Source organism: Lactuca virosa, chromosome 3 (genome assembly GCF_052849685.1).
Source record: "Lactuca virosa cultivar CGN04683 chromosome 3, Lactuca_virosa_CGN04683_v6, whole genome shotgun sequence".
Lineage (NCBI taxonomy): Eukaryota > Viridiplantae > Streptophyta > Magnoliopsida > Asterales > Asteraceae > Lactuca > Lactuca virosa.
This window is the reverse complement of record NC_136428.1, coordinates 408,351,620-408,368,241: the sequence shown is the minus strand read 5'-3', so window position 1 is coordinate 408,368,241 and position 16,622 is coordinate 408,351,620. Positions and strand designations below refer to the sequence as shown.

General features: G+C 35.2%; 1 pseudogene; it reads left to right on the top strand.

Annotated features, from left to right (window-relative positions):
- The first annotated feature begins 14,780 nt into the window (after window positions 1-14,780).
- LOC145165021 (basic transcription factor 3-like) lies at window positions 14,781-16,139 on the top strand (annotated as a pseudogene).
- Window positions 16,140-16,622: the final 483 nt, after the last annotated feature.

The window sequence follows — 16,622 nt, the reverse complement described above, 5'->3', positions numbered from 1 at the left end:
ATGCCCATTCCTCGAAAACCGTTCATATTTCATTGTTTTGATTCAACTGTTCCTATCCCCTCTCCTGATTCAAAGGTTGATCGAGACTTGCTCGAATTTTATCTTTCTTTCTCTCAACCGCAATACCTCACTTGGAGTAATCAAAAGATCACTACTGTGAAGGTATTGAAAACGACTTCGGCAGGGAAGTTTGTAAATGTCAAATTCAAGGTGACACGAGGCTCAAGCAGCTCGGTTCATGAGATCTCCCTTGCTGATCTGCCAAACTTAAATCCCTATGATTGGATTCTTTTGAACAACATTTTGTTGACCAATCAACAAGAATATGGGCCTATTATTGATCATATCAAGCGGATGTTGGTCTGCTATATTCATGATGTGGCGAAAATGGATCAGGAGGTCGCGTCTGCAATCAGAAAGAAACCCACTATAAAGCCAATCGGGAAGGCAAGTGATATGACGGTGATGATTAAAGGAAAAATTGATCCACAATTTTACACCGTTAAGTTCACAAGGGGCAAAGGTCAAAGATGTTTGTTCGCTCTGGCTGATAAGCACTTGCTCTCCACCGGGTTCTTAGAGCACATTCTTGAAATTATATATCGGTGTGACCAGAACAGTGATGCAGATAAGAAGTTGTTTACGGACATGCTTCGGTGGTATATTCACCTTCGTCAAACTCTGCTTGCCATTATACCAAAGTTATTCAAGACCGTGAGGTCATCTGCTCCTACTCAACCGAAGTAGTCTCTCGCCTCAATTGGCGTAAAGGGGGAGATTGTTGGGTTTAAAGGGTTGTGCCATTGGGCCTTAGTATTCGGTCCATTATGTACTCTCGGTTTGGGCCTGTCCAACCGTGTTAATCTTTCTAGGGTTTAGTATATAAGGTGCATGCATGCATCCTTGTCATTAACGTTTTTGATTATTATCATATTAATTGTACTGTAAACCCTAGCATACCTCTACAGAGGAAGTTATTAATCGTGCTCTTCTGAGGTGTGACTATATTTTAATCATTCGACATACGGTTGATTCATTCGGTGTTCTAGTGTTTGTTATTCTTATTAATTTACATGTTAAAGATCTAATCGATCTAAAGAGTCTTCACCTCATCAAAACATCAGCACTTATTTAATGTGGCAACGACATTATTTTTCCAATCTAAAGTTCCAATTCAGTTTTGGAGTGAATGCATTCTTATTGCAGCTTATCTGATCAATAGAATTCATTCTATGCTTTTTGACAATTCTACCCCTCATCAAAAGTTGTTTGGAGAAGTTCCTTCTTATTCTCATTTAAGGACTTTTGTGTAACGTCCCAAAAATTATAAGGTAAAATTTCATTTTTAGTTCAACTATAAACACCATTTAATCATTTCAATCATTCAAAAGTATATTAGGGTAAAATAGTTACCAGAGTACAAATCCCAAAATCACATAATGCGGAAAACATGGGTGGATGCGGTGCGATCAAGTCGGGCCCTTCCCTTTTGAGATGGAAGTACCTGAAACATAAACTGAAAACCGTAAGCACAAAGCTTAGTGAGCTCCCCCAAAATACCCCATACCATACATTCATAACAATCAAAAACATACTAGGTCTATTTCACCCCCTTCGGTATCGTTCAACCGGTACTGGTCTTTTTCACCTCCTTCGATATCTTTCAATCAGTATTGGGTCTATTTCACCCCCTTCGGTATCATTCAACCGGTACTAGGTCTATTTCACCCCTTCGGTATCTTTCAACCGGTATTAGGTATATTTCACTCCTACAACTAGCATATAATCATAACAGAAAGAGTCACAGAGACAACAAGCATATACACGCAATACAAAAAATTGTTACGAAAAAAATTATTATTCTACCAACATTATCTAGTGGGTCGACATTGGTGCCTTCGACCCACGAGTATAGTGAAGGAAACTCACTTCAGTCCGTTGTCAATCCAACTGATGCTCGGGCCAGTGGACTTGAGAATGCTCGTGCTAACCAATCAAATACAATCATGATCAATAATTAGGTCATAACCATAATCGAGACTTAATTCACTAATCCTATCTCCTAGGGTAAAATACTATTTTACCCTTCCCTTCAATTTGGGCTACAGACCAAGACCCAAACTTAATGTGACTAAAATCCCAACAACCGGTCCAAATCCAAAAGACACCCAAGGCCCAATACAGGCCCAATTCCGTAAAGGCCAAACCAAAAGCCCAAAAAGTCAACTATCCATCCTCACGTCGTGACCAATCCCTGGTCACATCGTGAGATGTCACTCGGTCCGATTCTAACTCATCCCGACTCAACTTAGTCAACTCGGAGATGAAACGTTACCGGAGCTAACCTCACGTCGTGATAGACTCCTCCCATGTTGTGAGCTCCAAGAAGTTAACCAGAAACAGGGTCATTCAACCCCGACGTCGTTAATTCCACGTCTCACGTCATGAGATCAGTCCGAAACCAAAAGTTTAACTTTTAAGTCCTTAATCCATTAATCCTTGAACTCTAACTTTTCGGAAGGTCTTATAACTTCATAATGCACTGGAAAGTCGACGCTTTTAAGACATATTTCCGATACATGTCTATGTTGTGATTTCTACGCATCAAATACACTCTAAAACTAGGTAGCGGAAAAATCGAAACAACGATATACCTAAGTGTACATGCAACCTATGGATCTATGGCTTCATGCTAATTACATCAACCCTAGAAAACTAAAACATAAGTAAGAAAACATACCTCTTATGTAGCCCTTGATCTCCATGCTTGAGATCTTGAACCTCCATGAAGTTGCTTGGATGAAAGGATCCAAACCAGAATCCCTCTAATGGTATCACACCCAATGACACCAAAGAGTGGAATAAAAATAACTAGGAGAAGGTTCAATTTCACAAACCCAAAGGGGTTAGAAATCGTCCCTAAGAGGGGGAGGAAGAAGGGATGGTGAAACTTCAAGCCAAGGTGCAAGGAGGAATGAAATCCCTAAGGCCCTATTTATAGCCTTGGATGCCTCCTAGGGTTTAGTACTCCTTCCCATGTGGGATGGAGGCCTAACCACGAAATTTCACTCCTTTCCCATGTGGGATGGAGTGATTTTCATCCAACCCTAATTCCATAAGGTTCTGGAACATTCCTGATTAACCAACTATCGATTAATGAACATTCAACCCTTTAATTAATTAAACTGTTAATTAATTCCCAAAATATATTTCCAAAATATATTTCCAATTAGTTTCTAATTAATTATTAACTATAATAATTAATAAACCAATTTCTCCTTTATTTATTCTACTCAATTTGGGTCTTGAGGGCAACCCAAAAGGACCCTGCTATTATTAGAAATATGACCAATAGTTAATGACCTTGGACACTATTCCAATAGTCTCCCACTTGGATAAGTCATCAACTATACGAGGACCAATATTTCTCAATAATCAACAGAGAGTTAGCCATCCAATGCAACTACCGAACTCTTGATCTAATCAAGATTCAGCCCTTAGATAAGTGATCAACTATCCCTTCGTTCTATGATATCTGTATGAATTCGAGACATGGATTATGGTCAATCTCAAGAATTCAAGATTATGCTTCCCGATATAGATTTGTGACGACTGCATCTGACTACTAAATTGAACACATCAATTCCAGTCAGGGCTCGGCCAAGCACTTTAGATGTCAGCACCAAATCATCGAGGGGCCCATACATATCGCTTCTCCTATTAAGGCAGAAGGAATGAATAAACTTCGACTACATAGTTTCTGTCTATTTCATCATATCACACATGGACATAACCTTTATAACTACCAGTTACGGTTAGCGTTGGAGTAGACCAATGCATAACAGAATCATAGAGCAAAACCCCACATGTATCTAGGTTTAGAGAATAGAAGATATTATCGTCTTAGAATTACTTGTGACTGAATCCATGAAGTAATCTCTAAGCGTGGGTTGGTCCAATACTTAAATCTCTATTAAGCACTCATGAGTGTTAGCGCAATCACTATGCTATGTCTAATCAATATGGACAATCCACCAATACTCATGACAGTCTTGAATCACTACTTACTTCCAAGAGTATGACCGACTGTGGACATTTGAGTAAATTAATACTCGGGAAGTGGGTTCCAAACATGCAAAAGTGAGAACGCAGTGATAAGCTAATTGAAATGACCGAACTCCATCATATATTAAGATCACCACTTAATAATCGCCAAATCAAATTAAACTTATATCGCTTAAAGTTCTCGGGTTTTTAAAACAAACCAAACTAAGAGTGCTTAAGCCAATTCATTTACAAATCTAATGCCTCTCGACTTTGTCTGACTGTCAGACATGGTCAATGACATCGGCTTATGGAATGGATCGACAAGATTATCTTTCGATATGAATCATTGACTATGATGTCTTTACATTTGACTCACTATCAAATGTGTTGGTACTTACTGAGTATGTTTCATGTGAGCTCGTGTGACTTGGGATCCATACTCGAGGTAACTTCACCCAAAGTCACAAGAAACTTCATAAGGACCATCAATGATTGAATTTCAACAAAGATGTCACTAATGAATCTCTTTCAGTCACATTGTCCACTTTGCAATTTAACCAACTGCAATATACTCTAAGTATGTTAAATCCACTATGGTGTATTACCTGGTACTCTTTCAAGCTAATACATCACCATTCAGTAAAAGCACGAATTCCGACTACGAACGGAATTGCCTTTATTAGTGCGGAACTTAGCATCAATGTAACTCTTACAATGATCTCTTCTATACTATCAAGATCATCTCTTCTGTCCTCCAAGGACACTTAAGAATGTTCTTGATCTTGATTCGTTGATTCTTGCCTAATTGATCTAATCTAGCTTGTCATGCTCAAGGCATACGAGTCATTAGATCTGGTACATATCATGGCATATATGATCGATCCCATAGCAGAAGCATGTGGGACACGACTCATTTGCTTTAGCTCAATAGTAGAACTAGGACATTAGCATTGCTCAATGTCATGCCAGCCTAAACTCCTTTTTGAGTTCTGCATGTCGAGTTTCCTCAACATTCAATGTACTTTGGCTTAATCCAATGAATCACTTTGATCTATCTCCATAGATCCTTATTATGCACGTGTCTTGTATCTCCCATGTATATCATAGCGAAACAGTTCTCATACCAAGCCAAGCTTTTACACCTGCTAAGTTAGAATATAGTTTCCTATAAATCGTACATTGTCTATGTACAATACAAGGGTGACTACAGTGCTCCCACTAGCACTGACATATATTTGGCTTATCTATGTTTCTCGAAATTCAAACTCCTTGAACTTTTCTCATTGAAACAAAGATTCAAATTACTCCCACTAGCTTTGACATATGTATGGCTCATCTTTATTTATCGAAATTCATACACTTTGAACTTTCTCATTGAAATAATGATCCATCTTGCGAGATGCTTATTTCGGTCCATAAATGAACTTGTTAAGCTTACACATCTTTCAAAACCTATCTTGGTTTAATTATGTGTTTGTTCCTATCCATGATTGTCTCTACTTGAAGATCCGCTTGCACCTAAGGGTTAAGGTCAAGTGCTAGGTCTACCAAATAACAACATACATGGATTGAATCTCGCTTTCCAATTCCTCTTTCTATATTGTTGCCTTTAGGGCCTACCATAGCTTCTGATAGCTGGTACACTCTGATTGCTATCTACCAGTGACTCAAATACCTTAGCAATATAAACTCTTATATAACTAGGTCCATGACGTCTTCTAACAGATCTATAAGGAAAAATGGAAATATGTCAGTTTCCTTAATAGCTCTTTCAATTCCAAATTGAATGTTATGTCCAACTTTAGGCTCTTCGTTGGTTGGATCTCGAATCTTATCAAGATCAATGTGGCTCCCACTAGCCCTTTTGGAAATCAGCTCCCTCTCTCGGAAGACTGCCCTTCGAGCAACATACATTTTGTTCTCATAAGGATTGTTAAACAATTATCCAAAATGATTAATAGGTTCTCCAACGAGATAACACATCTCTATTCAATGTCCCAGATTGTCGAGCGCTTCAACGACGAGCGTAAGCCTCATAATCGTAGACTTACATATGTGGAAGTGAGGATAGAATCCCACTTCACATATCATAGAGTGTTTCAGGAACCCACTTAGTTGGCACAAGACCAAAGGACTTCTTGTAACACTATTCATGGTACAATCCACGATTTGTTAGCAAATACAGTGTGACTCATCTAGTACAAAATCAATGAACGATTTGTTTCTCTATCCAACTAACACTTCCTAGTGGCAGTGTTTTGGGAGGAGACAGATCATGAAACTCTTTCACAATTACTTAGATGATCGATAAAGTTTGCACTGAGATTCTCACTATGAGTGTCTCATCCTATTGCCCAATTGATTCTCAACTTCACTTTATGAGAGCTCTGAACACCTGAAAGGTTTCAGACTCACATTCATACGAAGTTGGTATCACCATGTATTGCGATTAATCTGAACGGTCCATTAGTGTAAACTAATTCCAACAGATACTCACATCAACCAGTGAAACATTCATCATCTATCTTGATAAACAAGATTTGCATTTATCATGAGACTCGAGGTCAAATGATATCCAAAATCCGATCCAACTGGATACTTGGTAATGCATTTCTCGTTTATGTATCCAAGACTATGATTCCACAAATACATTTCACCCAAAACTTTGGATGTATTTGAATCAGTACATATTGTGGTCATTCTAAACGATCCATTAGTTGAACTAACATCAACAGATATTCACAATAATACACCTTATTTAAATGTTCGAATCAATTTTGAACGATTGCTACTATACTAGCTTCATAGATTTCATGACTTTCTTATGTTAGAATGCTCTACATTTAAATAAGTCAGAACTATCTCATGAATTATAGTATAAAAATTTTTAGTTATATTACCATAGACTAAACTCTTGAGGAGAATTGTCATTTGATCCCATGAATGTAGCAAGGGCTTGGCATTCATGATCAAATTATCTTCTCCATGTTCTAGTCTTCTTACTTCATTTTAGTAACTGCACATTCTTGCAAATGTCAGTACTAATCCTCAGTAAAATACTCAAGGTTTAGAAGTAATGTTTTGATGGCATTATAAATTCATATATTTTTTTGAATAACAAACATGAAAGAACTAGTTATCTTTTGATCCAATGGAAAGTAGCACGGGCTCGTGATCCATGATCAAATTTAACTTCTTCATGTTCCAGTCCTTTCACCTCAAATATACATTTGGGCAAGTTTGATTTCTTAGTCCTTTTCTTGTTATGGAAACGAGCAACTATCAGAACATGTCTTAGAATAAGCCTTCCTTTGTCCTAGGTATTAGGGCCTAGATTAGGTATACCCACACTAATCGCCTTTTAAACCGTGTGCAATTGGCTTTCTTCTTCTTGACACTTCTATTAATGATAGTAAAATATGGGAGTGTTTTGAAGTTTGAGTTTCTATGACTGCCATGTTAATTCCAAAAGGAAACTTTAACATGCTCCACAACTCCTTCATGGTCATTCCAAGTTGTTCATATCAAAATCAAAATGAATTGATTATATGTACATGTCAGCTAGTCGATTAATCCTAGTCAACTCCTAACTCAAGGAAATTCCATTTTACTTCAATATGTCATTTTACAACGTACATTTGACAATTGCTCTTTCTAACACTTTGGAATGCAATGTTTGAAGTAACCAAGGAATAGCTTTAACAAAGGCATGATCTTTCTTTTCGTTTATGAGACTACTCCCAAACTACGAATTTGACAAGATTGATCATCCTCATAGCTAATCCTTTCAAAGGTTTTATAGCAGTAGATTTTAGTGGATAAGGTTATAGACATCATTCAATAACAAATTCCATTATAGTTTGTTTTACTTATCCTTAGAAAATAATCACCCTAAATAAAATTATTTTATAAGGCTAGGATCCATATTTGGCTCCATGATGTGTAAAGGGATGCCGTAAACACACCATAAAGTTATTTAGGTAGGCAAAGCCCTTTGCCAATTTCGATCACCACGAAATTCCTAGATCTTTGAGATTCATTGACTATCAATGGCATGTTAATCTCGAATTATGTTCATCTCAAATTCAATGACGGGGTCGCCGCGGATCATTGAACAGATGGTGAATCGACCATACAAAACCGCATGGTCCCCGGCTCAAGTTACGCTTGAGATTTGCGAGTTCCACATCATTCTCTACTTATACTCTCCAATTGACGTGCCGGTTAACCACGCGAGCTCCATCAACAAGTTATAAAGAGAATGTGCAACTTTTATGGATAACATAAAATTCACATTAAATAGATTGAGAATTAACCTTGCAAAATCGCATGGTCCCCGACTCTTGCGAGTTCCATATCATTCTCAACTATACCCTATATTGATGTGCCGGTTAACCACACGAGCTCCATCAACAGAATATAAAGAGAATGTGCAATTTTCATGGATAATATAAACTCACATTCTATTAATAAAACGGGATTTTGTTTTATACTTGTATTTAAAATACTTTTAGATTGACCATTATCACTATCAAACCCTTTCGGTAACTCCATTCTCAAAATGCAATAGGGCGGTGAGGGTGGTAAGCGCGAAGCATATTAAAAACCGACATCATTAGGAATCAAAGAGACCTCCTCAAAACCCCTACATTAGAACGGGTGAGCCTAGTCGAGGTAAGACTGACAATGTCAATATTTAAACACGCGAGGGCGCATGATCTAACTTTCTTATACATATAATAGACACAATTCTAATATATATAAATACAAGGGGTAAATTTAAAACTCTTTAAATTTAGTTGTCTATTATTAATTCTAATTAATTGCGAGGACGCAATGTAACAATTAATAAATCAGGAGGGGGTAATATTCAAATTTATAAATCTCTTTTATAAATAATATTAAATATTTAAATTCACTATTTAAATAATAGATAAATATTCAAATTCAAATAAACACATAAATATTCAAATTCAAATAAACATATTTAAACAATATTTATCCATTAATAAATATTCAAATTCAAATAAAACATTTAAATAATATTTATCAATTTCCAGATTTAAAACATTTTAAAATTTGGTAATTATCCATATTTGATAAAGCTTCATATTTGAAAAATGGAAAAAATCCGAAAACCCTAATTCTCTTGAGCTCACGTCGTGAGCTCTAAGCTCTCACGTATTGAGCTGCGACTAAGGTATTATCAATTACGAATTTTTCAATAATCCTTCTACCATTCAATTTCAAACATTTAAATAATATTTATCAATTTCCAGATTTAAAACATTTTAAAATTTGGTAATTATCCATATTTGATAAAGCTTCATATTTGAAAAATGGAAAAAATCCGAAAACCCTAATTCTACTGAGCTCACGTCGTGAGCTCTAAGCTCTCACGTATTGAGCTGCGACTAAGGTATTATCAATTACGAATTTTTCAATAATCCTTCTACCATTCAATTTCAAACAAGGTTTTACAGAAAACATGGATCTAGGGTGAATATAACCATGAACCAATGGCTCTGATACCACTGTCGTGATTTCTACGCATCAAATACACTCTAAAACTAGGTAGCGGAAAAATCGAAACAACGATATACCTAAGTGTACATGCAACCTATGGATCTATGGCTTCATGCTAATTACATCAACCCTAGAAAACTAAAACATAAGTAAGAAAACATACCTCTTATGTAGCCCTTGATCTCCATGCTTGAGATCTTGAACCTCCATGAAGTTGCTTGGATGAAAGGATCCAAACCAGAATCCCTCTAATGGTATCACACCCAATGACACCAAAGAGTGGAATAAAAATAACTAGGAGAAGGTTCAATTTCACAAACCCAAAGGGGTTAGAAATCGTCCCTAAGAGGGGGAGGAAGAAGGGATGGCGAAACTTCAAGCCAAGGTGCAAGGAGGAATAAAATCCCTAAGGCCCTATTTATAGCCTTGGATGCCTCCTAGGGTTTAATACTCCTTCCCATGTGGGATGGAGGCCTAACCACAAAATTTCACTCCTTTCCCATGTGGGATGGAGTGATTTTCATCCAACCCTAATTCCATAAGGTTCTGGAACATTCCTGATTAACCAACTATCGATTAATGAACATTCAACCCTTTAATTAATTAAACTGTTAATTAATTCCCAAAATATATTTCCAAAATATATTTCCAATCAGTTTCTAATTAATTATTAACTATAATAATTAATAAACCAATTTCTCCTTTATTTATTCTACTCAATTTGGGTCTTGAGGGCAACCCAAAAGGACCCTGCTATTATTAGAAATATGACCAATAGTTAATGACCTTGGACACTATTCCAACAGTCTAGATCTCATTTGGGTCAAAAATTGAAGAAAAGACATCCAACTTTCATGTAAGGTTCCAAAACTCAACCATTCCCTAGATTTGAACTCCATGTTACTTTTAAGAACCTAATAACACATAAGGTTGCCAACTTTTTTGTTTCCATTTATCAAACTTGCACAATCCAGAGGAAAAGTGGGACAAAACCTAGATATAGCCTCATAGAACAATAAAGGAGGAATCTTTGATACTTATAATGATCTAGAAACAATCTAAGATGACGATGGTGAAGATTCCATGCAAGCCTCAACTCAAGATCACCTTCTTGTTCTTCTTTTCTCCTTCTTCCAAACCAAGAAAAGCTCCAAAATGACCAAAGATCAAGCAAGGATGAAGACTATGAAAGAGGGTTTGGGGCTGATAAGAAACCCTAAAAGGGAGTTTAGGGATGCTTAAATACAAAGGAAACCCTAGAATGATCATGGACTTGGGCTACATCAGCTCTCACGTTGTGAGTTCCATGTCTTACGTCGTGAGACCAGTCCCGAAGAAAAGCTTTCATCCAACCCATCTAACGTCGTAAGCCTCAAATCTCACGTCGTGAGGCTTCTTTTCTTCCAAAATCCAACCTTTTGACTCCTCGAAATCCTAATTTGATTCATTTTGGAAAATGGGTTTTACATTTTTGATGTCTCGCTTATGAATCTACTCTAGCTGCATCCACAACCAAATTTAGCCCTCATACTACTTCATGTTTGTTTGTTGGTTATCCACCAAATATGAAAGCATACAAATTGTTTGACTTAACTACCAAACAATTTATCATTTCCAGGGATGTGGTGTTTCATATAACTATTTTCCCTTTTGATAATAACAATATTGACGTTAATATTGATCAATTTCATCAAACTGTTATTCCTATACCAAATTCAACCAATACCATCAACCAATGATACTTCATCTGCTCGGTCTTCTCCTCAAGCTCATGATAATGATCAACATTCTACGAGAACTTATCCATCATGAGTACATCGTCCTCCATCTTACTGAAGGGATTTTCATTGTAATTATGTGTGTCATACTCAATCTCAAAATTCTTTTAAGTATCCATTGAAATATGTTCTTGATTACAGTAAAATTTCAAAAACACATAGAGCTTTTGTTATAAACATTACTTCTAATGTTGAACCAAAGAATTACAATGAAGCTTTCAAACATGAAGAATGGCGTGCAACAATGGATGATGAACTTAAATCCATGCATGTTAACAATAATTGGTCAATAGTTCCTTTGCCACCCAATAAGAACACAGTTGGTTGTAAATGGGTATATAAACTTCAAATTGGTAGCAATGGTCAAATTGAAAGACACAAAGCATGTTTGGTAGCCAAAGGATTCAGTCAACAAGAAGGTGTTGATTTTTTTGAAACTTATACCCATGTGGCCAAGTTACTTATAATTAAAACTCTACATGCAATTGTTGTTGCAAAGTCATGGAATTTTGTTCAACCGGATGTGATCAATGCCATTTTAAATGGGGATTTGAATGAGGAGGTATACATGCAGCTGCCTCCTGGCTTACCAATTCAGGGGGAACATCCAAGGTCAAGCAATTCAGAGGTATCCATGTAGCTACCTTCGTCACTCCTATTCTTCCCCCAAAATCATTATGATCGACATTTTTCAGAATCGAAATAAAAACATGCAATGGAAATCACTTTGACTCTGTTTTCGAACTCGAAAGACAATTTACCTACTCCGAAAATGAATATTCCCAATCAAATTATGTGGGTGGAAAGCCCTCCCTTTTAGTATGGAGCCGTACATAAAAAAAACTAATCCTCGATTTAACATTGCCTTCTTGTATTCCTGTGGAATTGGTCTTCTATAGTTGAAGCCGTTCAGGTAAGATGCGTTCTCTCTTAACCTTTATATTCCACCATCAGATGAAAAAAGTGTTTTTTACGCTATTTAGGTTTTGTTAGTTAATTTAGGCTTAGTAAGGGAAGTAATTTTGTGATCTATGGATTAGAGTTTCAGACCTATTTGCTCTTTGAGATGAAAACGTGGTCAGATTTGTGAAGCAGAGTAATCGCCACATGTTACAGTTAGCGATGTGTTGATGTAATCATTCCCATTGAAGAAAAGGTTACAACTGTTGCAAGTGATGATGTCTTAAAGTTAATCCCTTCTCCCATATCTCCATTTGCATTGATGTTTGAAGATTTCAGTTATTTGATTTTTCCAAAATTCAACTGCGGTTTCCTCGAATGGCCTTTTTTGTTATTCATTTGATATTATTGGAAGAGATTATGAGTTATTTTTCTCATTATTCATTATTTAAATTGTTTGTTTTTGGCTTTAGGAGCTGTTAGGTTAAACTCGAATATATCTTCTTGATCATTACACTCATCTTGTGCAAAGTGGATTATTTAGTCCGATTTCAAATTTTTCAACTCTGTTTAAAGATTTGGGGCTTTCGGCACACATGTCTTCTATATGGTAAGAAGGTCCTACAAAATTTCTGGAAGGAAAGTAAAAGTTTATTCGTTTTTTTAGTGAATGTCAGAATCACGTTTAGAAGCCCATAATCCAAAATTAATTTAAGTTCTTCAACAAAAACTTACATCATAAGGTTACCTCTGTTCAATTCATCATAAAAGCTACATGTAATTTGAACATGGAATTTGACTGAATTTGCATCTCTAGCTTACATGAGCATCCATTTTATATAAACCTTATACCCTATGTCCATGTCTATTGTATTAAATGAGATAAAACGAATAGATTTTTCTTATTCCGGTGGAATTAACCATTCCATTCCTTTTCCCAGTTCCATCATACCAAACAGTTTTTTGGCAGGAATGTAAGAGGTATCCAATGAAGCATCTAGTACTTAACTCACAATGTTGATTCTTATACACAAAGGGTGACTTTTGTATATATTATTGTTCACTATTATTTCGCACAACACAAGGATTTTTAAGTTTTATTTATTCATCCAAATATATATTTGTAGGAGAATGTTTTTGAGGATAATTTAGAAGCAAGTTTTGTGATTTTAACAAGGAGGGAAGGACCTACCCATAAAATAACTTTCTCTTCGCACTCTAATTGAACCTATTAGATGTTTCAAAGAACATGATATTACATCTCCTCCCATTTCTCATTTGTTATAACTTTGGCCCCTCCATATCAAAATTAGTTTAACTTTGGCCCCTATGTTTTAAATATAGCTTGAATATGGTCACTCAATCCACTCGCAATTTTTTTTGTCACCAACCTATTTTAGGCTGAAGAGTCACATAAGTTGGTCAAAAGACTATTTTACCCTCGAATTTTGAACTTCATGTATATACCCCTAAGACTTGTAAAAATGATCATTTTACTCTCGTGTTTTGATTAGATAAATTATTTTTGTTGGTGTGAATTTCATATGTTTAACTCATGTCTATACAATGATTATTTTTACTCTGCATGTGAAATGGTCAAAATGACAATTTTATTTTTACGTATGAATGTTGATTGGAAAAAAAAAGTATCGTCAAAGTATGTTCCTGTGGAAAGTTACTGAAAACGCATAATACTTTGGATTGTTAATTATTTTGTTACAGATAAAATCTTAAGTTGGGATAATTATTGAATGTTGATGTTTGCGTTTAACCGTTTAAGGAAGATTGTTTTTCAGATTCCTTCGTTTTTGTTAATTTTCTTTATCATTCAGTCTAGCTTCAATATGAATCGGGTAAATTTGCAAATCTTTAAAAAATATATTACAAAATGTATTAGATTTATTAGACATTAATCCTGATGTAATATTATGTTATTATTTAGGCCACGTGAACACCACATGGTATAGTCGTATAGGCTGTCGTGATCACAGAACTAGGAATTGGGATGTAGGTTGTTATTTTAAACAAAATCATATCCTCTCAACGTATATGTTCTCATGTAATATGTTTAATAAGCATCAAATTTTACTTCTCTTTACTATTTAGGCCTTTAAATTGTGATAAGTTTGATTGCATTTTGTTGACGTTGCATAGATTTTTTTCTCTTATTAAGTGTTAGTTAGCGATGTGTTGGTATCTAAAGTGGTTCACATGGTGTGAAGAATTTTCGGATCATCACAACTTACATCTATTTTTGTTCTACTTATTTCAATCAATCATCATGGTAGTATAAAGTAGCTATTTGATTTTGAAGTGAATTGTTATAGCAATTAAGCGAATGGGTTACAAATTCGAGTTTCTGATTTCATTCTTGTAGAAAAATTTTCAGATCATCACAACTTACATCTGTTTTTGTTCTTCTGTTAGCAATCAACCATCATCACAAAGTTGGACTTGACTTACCTACAGACTATCAAATTAATTATATATTGGTAACTACTTCACATATCTTATTTGTATTTATGGCAGATGAATCTAGAAAAACTACAAAAGATGGTCGGTGTTGTTCACACCGGTGGGAAGGATAGTGTGAGCATGTTTGTTTCTTATATCCTTTGAACGTAGAAAATATTTTTTTCTTTCATCATTTAATGATTTCCTTTTACCCATGGTCTTAAATGATTCCCCTGTATAAATATGTAAGTAATTTAACTCTTTATCTATTATGTAAAGATGGTTTCAGTTTGGAACATCATATTTGTTTTAACTTTAGATTTTCAAACAAAATGAAAAAAGGGCTAATATGATCATTTTGTTACAAAACATTGAGTTATATGCAAATGTAGAAGTGGTTGAAACATCAAGCTTGATTAGGCTCACAAGCTCAAAATAAACTTATAAAAATTTAGTCATATAAACTTTAACATGAAGTAAATATAAGTTTTTTGAAAATAAGTTTGGTGGCAGTTTAATTTGATCGAAGTTGTGGTTGGAATCTGATTGCAGAGAGAAGAAGGTTGTACATAAAACAACTACCACATATGACAAAAGGTTGCAAAGTGCTTTGAAGAGAATAGGTGTAAACACAGTACTGACAATTGAGGAAGTTAACATTTTTAAGGATGAAATAGTCATCCATATCTTACATCCCAAAGGTATCAAATTTAACAATAAAATCACTTCCTATATTCAGTATCAAATTTAACAATAAAATCACTTCCTATATTATTGTATTTCTCAAGTATCTTGACTTTCTGACATTTTCTTTTTGTATATATTCTTAAGTTCAAGCATCTATTGCTGCCAACACATGGGTTGTTAGTGGTTCTCCCCAAACAAAAAGTAGACTCCTTTGATCTCTCTTTTTTAGTTTTCTAATATGTTGAGATATTTTTTTCAATTTTATGAGTTGATTTTGTATGATGATTTGTTTTAAAATTGCAAGATATTCTCCCAGGCATTCTCAACCAGCTTGGCATGTTGACAATTTTTATGTGATTTTCAATTTTGGTTTGGTGGCTTATTTAAAATTGGAAAATACATGTGATTTGAAATTATTTGCACATCACAGGGTCGGATAACTAGGATAACATAAGAAAATTAGTAGAACAGTTCCAGAACCAGGTGCCAAGTGGCGATGAAGTCATTGCTGCCACATCAGTACAAGCGGATGATGACAATGAAATCCCGAAACTCGAGGCATGGGAGACTTTTGAGGCTGCTGCAGAGAAAGGACTAGAATCATGGGGTAATTGAAATGCACATTTATATTTGGATTATTTTTAAATGTTTTTTTTTGCTTAAGATATTACTCTAGATACGTTTCATGCGCTTGCACAACATGATGGAAAATGTATGTTATTTCTGTCGGTTTTTGATGTATTTTGATCTTAAAAACCCTACATATCTCTCCCTCTGTTTCTATGTCATCTGATTTGTATGTGTGTGAGAACCCTGGTATGTATGTGTGATATGATAATGGTTTCTACGTCATATGTTTTGTATGTGTTTGAGAACCCTGTATGTATGATCTGATTTGTATGTGTGTGATATGATAAGAATGTATGTGTGATCTAATCGTTATATATGTGTGTGATTTTACCTGTATATGTCTTTTATGGAAAGAAAGCTGATAGCTAATACCCAATGAGATTTCTTTTAAAAAAAAATAACTTTTGTAAAATGAAGAGTATTTGTTTTAAGGAAGTTTTTATATTTAAAATCTAATTTGTTTTTATAAGAAAATATATGATCCCTCACAACACGAGCAGCTGATATGATGAGAATAAATCTTTCAAAGCACAACGTCCTAATAAGAGAAAATGTAAAACCAAAGTTATGGTAATCCGGAAAAAACCAACCCGGGGCAAA